This window comes from Syngnathus typhle, linkage group LG12 (genome assembly GCF_033458585.1).
Source record: "Syngnathus typhle isolate RoL2023-S1 ecotype Sweden linkage group LG12, RoL_Styp_1.0, whole genome shotgun sequence".
Classification (NCBI taxonomy): Eukaryota; Metazoa; Chordata; class Actinopteri; order Syngnathiformes; family Syngnathidae; genus Syngnathus; species Syngnathus typhle.
Genome location: NC_083749.1, coordinates 2,542,095 through 2,555,608, shown reverse-complemented (window position 1 = coordinate 2,555,608; position 13,514 = coordinate 2,542,095).

The following is a 13,514-nucleotide window of genomic DNA, read 5'->3' as shown; positions in this document are numbered from 1 at the left end:
CCAGTTGTAAAACCCCGACGATCAATCGCTAGACAAGAGGACTTTCGTTTATCTTGTCATCAGCAGAGTAGATTCACTTCAAAAACAGTTTAAATGCTCATCGGGTGTGAAAATAATACACGCTCTACGAGCCACAAAATCTGCGTTTAAATTTATTTTATGCACAACATATATTTTCCACATCCATCGGCCATGCTGCGTGGCAATCGAATTTGAAAAAAAATGACTAATCGCTACTTTGATGAACAGAAGATTCATTGATGTATCAACAACTACTGACGATACACCAATTAAGTACAAAACAAACAATAGGAAGAGAACAAACAAAGCATTTCCCGTCCTTACAAGCATGTCCGTAATCTTCTACAATGTGCTTGAACATCTCTTTTCAATGTTGCAGCTCTTGTGGGAGTTCCACTCCCCGAGCTTCATCTTAATGAGAGCGCTAATCATCCAATGCAACGGGCCAGGGAGGGAGAGCGAACGCCTTATGTTTCCTCCAGCGGCTGGATGTGAAAATAATGATTCATTAGCTCAGGAGAAGAGAAGGCTCTGGAATTAAATCAATATTTTGGTTGGAGCACCTGCTCAAGAGCCTACTAAACGCAAGGAGGTCATCTTTGGTTTGCCATTGTGTTTTTTACTGATGACGGAAGTTGAAAAGTTCTCGTTAAATCAAATGATCATCTATTATTATGATTATCATCCTCATCAATAGAATGCCTATTCCAAATAGAACGGTAAGTACAGAGGAGATTGGATACTAATCTGCCGGAGGTATTACGAGAACAATACATTCATTTTGGGCTTCAATTTACGAGAATAAATCCTTCCGCACTCGCGTTCTGACTCGGCTAACCTGCCGGTGAATCTTCCACTCATGTTCGTGACAGCTTATTGCCTATTTCCGAGACAACCGAGAGCGACTGTTCTCGAGTACCTCCTGCCATGTGCTCGTTGATTGATTCGGAGCAGGTTATTCCCGTCACCATGACGACCCAAACGGTTCCATTCCAGGTAGCGATTGTGTTGCAGGTGCCTTTGGAATCAACATCAATTTGCAATCAGCCATCTGCGAGTCATCTGACTTCATGTTGTTTGTAATTAAAATATTATCTGGGTGGGTGAATTATTACAGCTGTTTCGGAAACAAAGTCTGAAAAGAGCCTCATCTACTTTTTTTTTAAAAACGATTACCGTAATTTTCGGACTACAAGTCGCACCGGAGTACAAGTCGCACCAGCCATAAAATGCCCAAAAAGTGAAAAAAAACATATATATGTATATAAGTCGCTCCTGAGTATAAGTCGCCCCCCCACCCAAACTATGAAAAAAACTGCGACTTAAAGTCCGAAATTTACGGTATATCGAAACACACCTTAAATGGAAGACTTGCTTGAGCTGTACTGAATCATTCGAACCAGCTCATTAAAAAGATTCATTGACCAGATGTTTTTTCCAGATCCAAGATAAAAAGATCTTGACAATGTCACATTAAAATTGATTTATTATTTAGTAAATCATAACATTCAACTGCACCAAAAAAGGGGGCGGGCCTTAATGGAAGTCTTACCTTAAGGGTGATTCTTGCATATTTCCAAAGCATATGCAAAACTGATGAGATGCCCTCGAGGCTGCCGCCGCACGGATGAGTGACACTTTTTTACGAGGGTGTACATGTGCGACTGCCGCCGCCTGTGGTGGAATAGCTTATTAACTGGCAGTGAAGCTGTCGGTGACTGACACAACATGGAGGACACGGGAGACACGCCGTCCACTCAATCACACCTCGGAAAGGAAAATAATCCTGGCAGAAGCGTCTCATGCTTGCTTTAAAGGACTTTGAAGAATAATTGTCCTGGCAAAAAGGACACTCGAGAACAAAATCAACAAGTCGGATGGAAGGTGAAAGGAACAAGGGTTTGTTCAGATAAGCGCTTTGAAATGTAACATGAGTAACTACAGAGAAAGACGCTTAATGCCATGTGACGGCTATCGAGACGCACTTCCTTTTTTTCATGCCGTAAGATCCTTGGGTATTAATCGGAGTCGACATTGCCAATTCAAGGATTTCCTGTGTGGGTTGCGGTCGGATCTGTGACTATATATGAAAGAGAAAGACATCAATGAAGGAAATTCGTCACTACTCGCCCACACCCCGTGGCCTACCAAGTCACAGGTAGATGGAAGTCATGCGGATAAAAAAGGGCCAGATCTGCTATCAACTAGTTGATAGCCTCTGGGAAAGCAAAAGTTGTTTTGAAGATCAAACTCAACAAGTTGCAGAGATGAACACCCACATCTCAAAGAAAGAAAACTGTTTTTAGTTTGGTTTTGATTTGGATTTTGGTTTATTTGTTGTGTCTCTTTTGCCAGTGTTATGTTTTCCTTGTGTTCCTTTTTTTTATGCATGGCTCATTATTCCTCATTTTTTCAACCAATTGTCATTAGCCCCGCCCCTTGCGTCTTCCAATCAGCTCCCTCGGCCAATTGTGTCTTGTCCAGGTGCCACCTTTCTATTCAGTCTTTAGCAGGCCATTGTGCTGTGACATGCTGTAACTGCAATTTAATCAAGTTTCAAGCTGTCATCCGCAACTTTCCAGTGAGTATTTTAATTTTCGCTTCACATTTTAGGACCACAGGCAGAGCCGTCGCATAGCTCAACAGATGCACCGATGCTTAGCTGTGGAAAGGGCAAACTTTAAGGATCACCAGATGCAACATTTGCCACCACACTCGCTTTGCATCACAATGCCATGCATGCAAAGCAAATTAGGTTTCTCACATTCTGCAGTTAGTCTGGTTTAACTATTTTGAAATGTCACAAAATAATATCCAATGTTAAACAATCCATTTTGCGATGTCGACTTCCAAGATGCTCTAATTCCAAGACATCCGAGACACGATGTATCCAAGACACAATGTATCCACTGACGAATGTTTTTGCATGGAGATAGAGACAGAGCGATCCTCTCGTTCTGTCAAATCCTCAAGTTGCAGTGGCTCAATGGAAGCTGCTGCTGCTGAATAAATGACATATGACAGCTTGCTCGGGGTTTGCCAAATGGAGCTTTAAGGACAAGAGCATGAGGAGTAAAGGTTGCCAAATAAACCCCACACATGCCCTGAATTTTGTTCATGAGTTGGATAAAAAAAGGAAAAAAAAGTCAAACCCAAGACGGTGTATTTTGTTTATTTATTTATTTTTTCAAAAATCAACAGTGCGCCTAGTAATCGTTATTGTTGGACAATTCCAACTGTGATTTTGTTGGCCAAATCTCTTAAAAAAAATAATAATAAAATTAAAAAAAAAAAAATTACAACAGACCCAAAATGGAGTTGTCAGTTTTGAAAAAGCAAGTTTTCAAAGTCAAAGTCAAAAGTCAAAGTCAGCTTTATTGTCAATCTCTCCACATGTCACAACACACAAAGAGACCGACATTTTAGGAGACTTTGAGTGACAAGCCATGCATGGGGATAAAAAATCACTCCTGAATACAATCTGAAGCAATTTTAAGCAACTAATGGGTGCATTTGCAGTCTTCATTCCAGTGTGTTTCTCTCCCTGCAAAAGCACCTCGACATTTACATCAGGAGTTTCAAGGAGATAAATAATGGGCTTGTTTATTTGTTTCACTTTTTAGAACGGCAGCAGGTTGTTTGCTCCTCGGTGCTGGACGGCTTCTCTGTTAATAGGCTGGAAATAGCTTCCAGAATGTGGCTGTGCGAGTGTGTGCGTGGAGTTCATTAAAATACAACGATAAGATCATCATAACTTACGTACTCAACAAGGTTTTTTCGTGTTTCCTCCGGGCTCGGTGCAGATGATGCCACTTTTGTTAAAAACAAAACATAAGGGTGATGATAACACAAGGCCTTGACATAATGGCAGAAAAATATCTTGAACACAAAACATGTAAACAAAAAACTCTTATTATTAAAAGTAAATCTCCAAAATCTATTAATGGGCCGTAATGAGTTGTACTAATTTTTCCGGGAGAGTTTTTGTGGCATCTCTGATGTCCAGCTTGTGAGAATTGTGTTTAATTGGCCTTTTCTTAATCTTAAATGGGTTGTCCACTATATTTCATCTTTTTATGTTTCAAGCTTAATTTGACACTATGAAAAACAACAAGCAGTTACGCATGACGGCAAGGCAATATTTTGCCACTGTTTATTCACATTTCTGCTGTGTAGGCGATATTCTGTAATTAAACTTTTTAATGGCCAAATGTTTTTGCAGCACTTCAGAGTGAGCTGTTTATTTATAGCGGTGGAACTAATGACACTAAATGAAATAGTTTTATAGACTCAAATACAATTACTACTTCCAGTATGTAAGGCACATGGTAGGTAGATGGATTTAATGAGCAATAAGTATATAAAAAAAAATGTATAAGCTGTGCAGGAATGCAAAATTAATCCTCCCTTCCACATTAAAAAATATATATTGTCAGAGAGGGAAGCAAACACTTTAATTTGACTTTGATTTGTGCTTGTGATTTGATGATTTGCGTTTAACTGAGATTATGTCTGTGGCAATTTTTGGAGTAAACAACTCTGCACCTTGTGAAAAGAAAAAAAAATAGTTTTATTGAACTGTTTGTGGGTATTGTGGCTGAGACCCACACAGAAGAACTCTGGTTCCCTCCAGATAAATCTGACAGGTAAAAAGGAAAGGACACCAAAAGAGGCCAGCGTGCTGCACATCTCCACGACAACTAGCGTCCTTATCAGCCCGTTCCAGCTCGTCCATAAAGCTTGCGCAACCTTGCTCCTCCTGAATTTGAACAGATTAGAATAAAATTGAATACAAACTAAAAAGATTTTCTGCGGACATTTTTCAATTTGCATTTAAATGACTTTTTTCCGTCTTCTTCAAAAGTTTATCTTTCGTCTAAACTGACTTTAAAAAAAAAAAAAAAGTACAACTGGTTCATGAAGCAAATTTGAAGCTCCATTATGTCGTGAATAAAATTTCAGAACAGAAACAATCTAACGGGCGGAAGAGTGGTTAGATAATGCTATATTTTTTATGTGTATGGGGAAAATGGAAGCATTTTTATGATCCTATTAAATATGAAAGCTTCTGCAAGATATGATTACTTTAAACTCTGTCTAAAGTATATTGAGTGTCTATACTTTGAGCAAAGTTCCTTGTCACAGCAGCTCATTTGTTAATTTTAGTGTTTCTCCATGAAAGGGAAAATTGAAAAGGTATGAGAAGGTTATTGCAGTCGTTTGCTTTTATACCGCCGTAATTTCATTTTGCATACATTTAATTGGCCGTTGAGTAGAACAATCAAAAAGAGATTTGCTTGAGTTGAAAAACTACTTAAAAAAAAAATAAATACAACTGAATAAACATTGACATTCATTGACCTGTGCCTATTAACACTGTGTTTGGCTTTTCAGGGATGGCTAATCCAATTTGGGAACCGGCGCAAAAAGAGAGGATGTCGTTAACATTGCATAGGTGAGCAGTCAAATGAGATTGGACTTTTTTTTTTTTTAATGTCATTGAATAGCAGCACTGTTTTGCTGCTTTTTATTTTATATGTAAATTAAGCACGTATCTCGACGTAAATAGCGGTCATTTAAGGAACATAATATGTTGTTTTTTGTCGACAAGTCATTGAGTCTCTAAGAAGCACGCGGTTTGTGGTGCATGAAGCCAAGTCCGAAGATAAACAGAACGGTTCCGCGTGGTGACACCTGCAAGCCCGGATAATGCCAGTCCAGATTGGAATCTTTGACTCAAATCCCCGTCGGAAGCGAGAGCGTCTCTCTGACTGTGCTTGAAATTTGTCCAAGTTGCAGGTGTCTGCTCATGATACTGCCATCAGAGGAAAGGGAACAAAGATAAAATTAACAATTCCCCACAGTTTGATGGACCCGTCAACTCCGCCAATGGCCGCCACTTTGACAAGCGCGATACAGTGTTGCATTTCTTTCAAAAGTATTTTATGATCTCGCCGTAAATGCTTGCCGTTGGCGGGGGGAGGGTAGCGTCATAAAAAAGTTGTTTCCTGCGTCCTTCATTATCTCCCTATTACAAAAGACATCATTTGGAGCGTTGCCGTTGATCTTTATTGACCTTGTCGTCAAGCCAGAATCGTTGCCTTGTTTTATTTAGTAGCAGAATAGAACATAACGCTGAGAAGGGATTGAAACTACTGAGGATGAAGTCAGAATTTGTAATACAGTATCATTTTGACACCACAACAAAAGCTTGACATGAAAAAAACAAAAACCTTAGAGGTAGACTCGCTTTTGTTTTCGCCACAAGACTTTAGCAAAGGGGATGGCAAAGTCACAGGAGATTTACGAGGCAATGTTCAGCGCTCTTTAAGAGGATGCATACGGGAGTGTGCTTAATGATTTATTACCTCATGACATTGTGGAAATCAAAATGGATTTTAGAAACTGCTCAACTCTTAACTCCAGACCTGGAGGAATGTGATTTATGGAAGTGACACACTGTGCTCCTCCGTGGGCCTTTGCAAGCATGTGTGAAACTGCATTTTGGCCCCATTAAGCATACTCATGTTATGTACAGTTAGTGTCACGCCTTGTTGCCTATTTATTTTGCATGAATGTGCATTTATTCATTCTGTCACTTTTGCAGACGCTGCATTATGTAAAACATAAGGCTGTCTATGTGACTGGAGTTGCAACATTTGTTTTCCTGACGGTTGATGCAAGTTTTTCTTTCGACTTTTGGCCGAATATGAAAAAGGTCATAATGAAGATGTTAATTGCATGAATCTAAAAAATCCCAGTGAAATTTGCTTTTTTTTCCCCCCTAAGACACACGCTGAGCCTTACTACACGTTCGCTGTCGGCATCGCTGCACCTGCTGCTGTGATGAATATTGTTCTCGCAGGTCACTGACCTCACATAATGCTCGGAAACGGGCCGCACCTGAACCGATCCGCCGAAATGAGCGCCGACACCTGTGAAGACGGCCAACCTGAGCACATTGTACTAAAATCACAAAAGTTGCTGTAGACTGAGTCATATTTTTCCCAAGGGAACAGAGCTGGGAGAAGCAATCGTGCACGAAAGCCCATTTTTTCTTACGTGGAAACAAAAGTTTGAACTTTGCTCTTTTACTGGGGTGAAAGCGGGGCAAACCCGGAAAGAACAAACCTCAGAGGCAAAACTGTCAATTTAAAAGGACAAATTGAGGAGTAAAGGATAGATGAGCATTAGCATTCTTGTTTATGTCAATAATTATGAATTCCATAGGCACTTCTAGAAGATACATTGGCCTTGACTGCACCTCGTACTTAATTTGTAACATGCATCTATAATTGATATTTTCTCTCATCGTCTCCTCTTGTAATGCCTCCAGCGCTTTTTCGCCATTCTCAGGTGATTTTTATGTATGCACACTTACTCATGGTGCAAAGTATGAGTTTTTCCTGCTACCTCTGTTTGCAATAGTGTAACTCGCCTGGAAAAGTGAAAGCATCCCCATGAGTCATTGTTTCTGAATGTGTTTCATCTAAAAATGCCTCGCAGGAATTGATGTGTGTGTGCACTTTAGCTGGAAATTAACTAATGACTTTTTGTTAAATAGCCTCCAAATGTCCCTGGCAAATTTATTAATGAAGTAATTAAACATAAGGCATGACTCAAGTGAGATATTCTGTTTCGGTCTCTTGTTGTTCTCTTTGCGCCACTTCATATATTATTCAACAAAAAAAAGCTTTTTCCCAGCTATATTTCCAGAAAACACTCTTGTTTTTACTTTTCCAGGGTCAACCCATTAGGAAGGGCATTAGCCCTACGACTCTATTTCAAAATAAACTACATTACGTGGCATTCCCAACAAGGGATGGTTCAGTTCTGTTTAAAAATAGCAACCTTGAGAAATAGTTACACGCTATAAGGCGGGTCGGTCACACCATTTGTGTGAAGTACGGAGGTAAATGCTAGCGTCAGCATGACATTGTTTTTTTTTTACTGCCTAATTGTACCAAACTAAAGTCATTAATTCATGTATCATTTTTTTCAAGGTTTTTTTCCAGATACTGTAACTGCACAGAAAATGCAATTTCAAACAGCTAGCTGCAAATTAAGCATACTGTGCCGTGACAAACAGTTTGACATCCATCCAATTTTCTATACATCTTTTACATTATATTTCCTTTTACTTTACTCGATGCATCTTTTTGAATGTTTTTTCAAACTGTATAGTCAATTTGAGTCAGGGAAATGTCAAAGTGATTTATACATGTTTACTCTCCAATGCATCTTTCATCTGCCCACACATACTGACTCACTCTCATCCAGTCCCTCTTGGCAGAGCTCCGCCAGTTAACTGGGCTTGTAAATCATGTGTAGAGATTCAATGGAGAAAAGCTTGTCACCGACGGCGCTTACCTGACTCAGCATCTTTATAACTGTCCTCCAGGCAGAAGGCACCACGGGAAACATGTTGAAGGGGTCAGGGAGTGAGTTTTAAAGAGGACGATCAGATAACTAATTGTATTTCTTTGTGGATGCGAGGTTAGAAGAAGAGAAGGAGTCATCATAGAACTTTCTTGGAATAGTTTTCAAACAATTACACTGGCATTGGAAGGATTAGCCAAGGCCGCTCAGATGAGGCAATTATTTTCTGCATTTTCCGCCATCCCCCCCATAGATGATATACTTGCCCCCCCCCCCCCCCCCCCGGCCCCCCCAAAGAAAAAAAAAATCCTAGCTCCGCCTGTGATCTTAGTTGAGTTCTTATTAAAAAAAAAAAAAAAAACTAACAATCTGAACATTTTGGTCCTCTGAGGTGTTTCAGCCATTTTTATCCAGTTGAATAATTTACGACCACTGATTTGAAAGATTTATATTTTGACGTACATTTTGCTCACCCACGCAGGAATTTCCTTTGCTACGCTTTTTCAGGCCATAGTTACTGCCTCATCTCATCCAAATGAGCTTCGCTGGTAGTATTGTGAGACAGAGTTGAGATGAGGGCATTGGGGAGGCTCCACTATGCTTTCCCTCTTTTTTTTTTTTGAAAACCACAATGCCAGCTTCTTCATTTTTACTGAAATCTAAAAAAGTGCTCGTTTCTGCATTGATAACAATTAGAGGTATCTTTCTGTGACTCATCCTCATCACTCGTAAAAATCAACGCCATCCCACGCTTAGTCAAGTCACCTTTTGTATTATTCACTCGCGCCCACTTCATCATCTTGTGAATATAAGACTCAAAGTAGTTTCAAGATGAAATTTATTGCTTATGATGCAAGCAAGATGCCAAGGCTCTGCACTGGCCCCTCCCTTTAATTTGCAGCCCTTTGGCTAATGGCCCTGCTGCATATTGTCACAATTCCAATACATTATTTACAAAAAGCATGCATATTAAAGCGTTGTATTCCTTCCAGTTGTATGTCTTCCTTAGTTTGATCAACACTATAATTTGTATCAAAAAGAAAACTTCTCATTCACAAAACCTGCAGATATGAATGACTGAAAGATTAAATTGTCAATTAAGAGAAAATATTACAATAATGATGGTCATCAAACAAGCATAAACAACTTAATAAAACTACCGTTTTTTTCCGTGTATAGTGCGCAAAATTTAACGAATTTATTGTCCTAAAATCTGGGGTGCGCATTATACATGGGTACAAAAAATGTTTGATTTTTTTTTTTTAAATTTTTTTTTTTTTTTTTAGAAAACAAAACCAACAACAGGACTGACCGACAAAGTCGTGGAACAAAAAGACAGGGTGACATTACCAAAGACAGGAACAGAAAGCAAACAGACATCATGACAGTAACACATGCAATGATCCGACGGTGAGCGAGGGGCAGACAGGACTTAAATACAAAACACGTTACATCGATTGAGGTGACACAGGAAGAGAGGGGCGACGCGAACAGAAACTATGGCAACCTAGACACATAGCAAAACTGGGGACGAGACGTGACAAATGTCCCTCGAAATGAAACTTGAAATCACCAAGTTTTGGTTTCCAAGGGTGTTTTTATTCCTCTTCAACGTCTCTCCCATACAGAGCCGCCTTTTTCACGTCCGCACGCCTCTTTCCCGTGCGCGCACGGAGCGCGGTGGTGCGTTTATGGGCAGTCGGAGAAATCAACGCCAACAAAAAAGATTACATCCAGCCTAGTTAAGACCATACCAAAGACTATAAAAATGGGACCCATTGCCTCCCTGCGTGTGTGACGATCATTGGGACTTAAAAAAAAAAAAAAAATCATAAAAAAAAATTCATAAAAATTGGGTGCGTATTATACATGGGTACAGGCTTTTTTTCAGCATCAGCATGCCATTTTTAGGGTGCGTATTATACATGGGGGCGCACTATACACGGAAAAAAACGGTAATATAATGTTCCACAATAGTTTTCATGAACGCTGATGGGTTTTTGTTTTGCCAGATCTGTGCAGCGTGCCTCCTCGGCGGACATTATATCACAAATGCATATTTAAAACGACCATGAAGCAATTCACACCAACACCGCCGCACATGTCCACGGGCTACACTTGACATTACCATTGCGGCGTGCAATTATGTTACAGAAATTGAATTTTCAGACAACGGACAAAGTCAGCATTTGGTTTGAATGGTTTTGAAAAGGTGAATTTTAATTTACTCGTAAACATGTTGCATATTTTGGCAATTGATAACGAGTTTTATGTTCTGCTATTGTGTTCATTTGTTCTTTTCTAAACGGTGCCAGGTGGTACCGAGCTGCTTATTGTGGTACCAAAATTAAATGATCCCACAAAAGTTTAGAAGTCCCTGACACAAATCAAAGGCCCCTGAAAATGAAGAAAAAAAGAAATTAATAAATATATTAATATGAATTAATAATTATAATAAAAAATATTAATTAAAATAATAATTAGAATATAAAAAAAAAAAAAATTAAAAACTCACACATTGTTTAAAGACATCATAATAACGAGATAGGTCATAAAAAGTGTCAAGCCGGAGGTTGTACAGCTCAAGCTTTAGAAAAGAAGCTTGTATGTGATGTTGCTCTCTGCCGCGTACTGCGCTGTTGCATAAATATGCAAAAAAGCTTTGTTTCAAAACTCTAGGGACCAGCATGTATTCATGTACAAAATGTACTCATCAATCTGCTGTTAAATACCCCATCTTTCACTTTTTCTTTCTTGAAATTTCCCGAGCTCAGCGGGAAACAAAATTGCAAGGAAGCCAGCGAGACACTTTCCAAAAAAGAACATATCAATCGTAATTGAAAGTAGGTGAGATCAAGCATGTGACAGCGATGGCTTGTCCGGGTTTTCGAAATTCCTCTGGGTACGCTAACTGTGGCGGTGGAGGTGAATGTGGCCGGTGATCTGTGAAGTGTGACACACCTTTCCCTCTGAGTTGGCGGTCTCAGGACAGAGCGTCACCCTTGGGACTCTGACAACCAGCAGCATATTCATTTTTGGGATAATTTATGGTTAATATCATTTGGATGTTCTGTTACCTCCCATGAGGCCACATCCATACCTGAAAGCCACAGTTTCCTCCTGTGAGCCCGCAGCTAAGTATCATTTCCTGTCTTGACATGAAGATGCATGTTTGCACGACTCCGAAGGTGGCGAGACTGTCACTCATGCTAATGCCGGCAGACATTTGTGTGTGTGTGTCTCTTAGTCATTTCCTGTGTGCTGAAGCATTCAGACATCGGCAGCTGTCCACTCTACTTTCAGTCCCTGAAGATCCGAAAGGGCCTGACGTTGTACCACCTAAACACGGAAACCTTTTTTTTTCCTTCCACCCCACTTCTGGGCTTTTCTTTGATTCAAGCTAAGAGGGAATGGAAGAAAAAAGATTCCACCTGCAGAAGGTCATGGAGAATACCCCGGCAATCACTCAGATGTGATCAAATGTTCACCGTGGCATAACTGATGACTCGTGTAATTGACATTGTATAACTAATCTTTCAGATCCCCCTCGGTAGCTGATAGTTTGTCGGAGCTGAACCAAAGACCTTAGAAATTTGCAATATTAGAAGAGGTGACCTGCGGCTCATCTCTTTCAAAGAGGGGGAGTGACACTTAAAATTCATGGGGACTATCAGTGTCATCTTGTTCAGTTAAGTTTCTCTCTAATTTGCCAATGTGATAAGAGAAATTGAAAATGATTTCGGTGATTATTTTACCATCTGCAATGTTCAATAAAGAAAGGTCAAAAAACTATATTATATTTAAAATTAAAAAAAATATGTATAAAATAAAAGATAAATTAGAAATATATATATATAAATTAAAATAAATATATATTTATATATAAAACTGTTTGCCCTTCATCAAAATTCATGCGTGAGAGAAGCCAAACCCAAAACAGTTGCATTCTTTGTACCAGCATTGACATTTTCAGATCCACTTTAACCCACAAAAAATGTCTATTCCAGGCCATCTTTAGCACCATGTTATAAATTCTTAGGCAAGCTCCAGACATAAACACTGTAGAGAAGGCCATTGTTCCCTATTACAAAGATTGTGTTGTTTCAAAGAGATAAGATGCAGCAAATTGATTTTTGTATATATATATATATGAAAAATGCAACACCCTGAGAAGCACTTAAGTATGTACAGTGGTCCACTGTTTTCTCCACTATTAATATTCCGTGTGTATCGCAAGTACTTCAGACTGTGGTAAAGTGTAAAAGGCACTTTTCACTGAAAGCTGCTTTAATGAGTGAGCATGTGAGAACATTTATCAGCATGCAGTCTTCGATCGCTAACAGACCATTATGGTTGCTCTGGTCATTTTAGGGCTGGGTCCCATAGTGAATATTACTTTTTATTAGAACACCAAGTGATACATTGTGAAGGGCTGAATCATAAATATCAGCTGGATATTACTGGGATCAGATGGGATTCTGCAACTGGGTCTAAATATCGTATGGAAAACCAGCTCTTGTTTGAGAAAGATTTTTTTGGGCATGCACTCAATTTTATCAGAGTGCTGGAAATTTTGTAGTCCTAATGAAGATATCCCAACCATTTCAAATGGTTCTTCCAAGGGGTTCAATCTTCCCCCTGTCTCATAATTAAGTCAGTATATGAGCCATAACGACTGAACTCTCCTGAAATAAAGCATTTCGAATTTCTCTACCATCTGTTCATTTGCTGCTCTGCTGCCGCCTCCTCGCATCGCAACTATCATATGGATTGTCCGTCTGGGCGATGGAATTTATAAGTATACGCTGAAAAAGATGTTTGACACATTTGCAATTTACTATAATTTGTGCTATCGTATTTTATTATGACAAAATGTTTGACAAGGAGACCTGCTTTTATAATCAATCTTATAATTTGTCATGTCATGTTTTTATTTTCAAATGCAAAGGTACCGTGATTAAAATATCTGGTTAAATGTTTTTTTCTTTATCAAACATCACAGACAAAAGTTTTACGATAAACTCCTGTTCTTTGATGTCAATTGAGTGGTGTGCCTCAAGGATCAATTTTAAGTCCAGTTTATATCAGCTCCCAAACAAAGCTATTTAAAACAA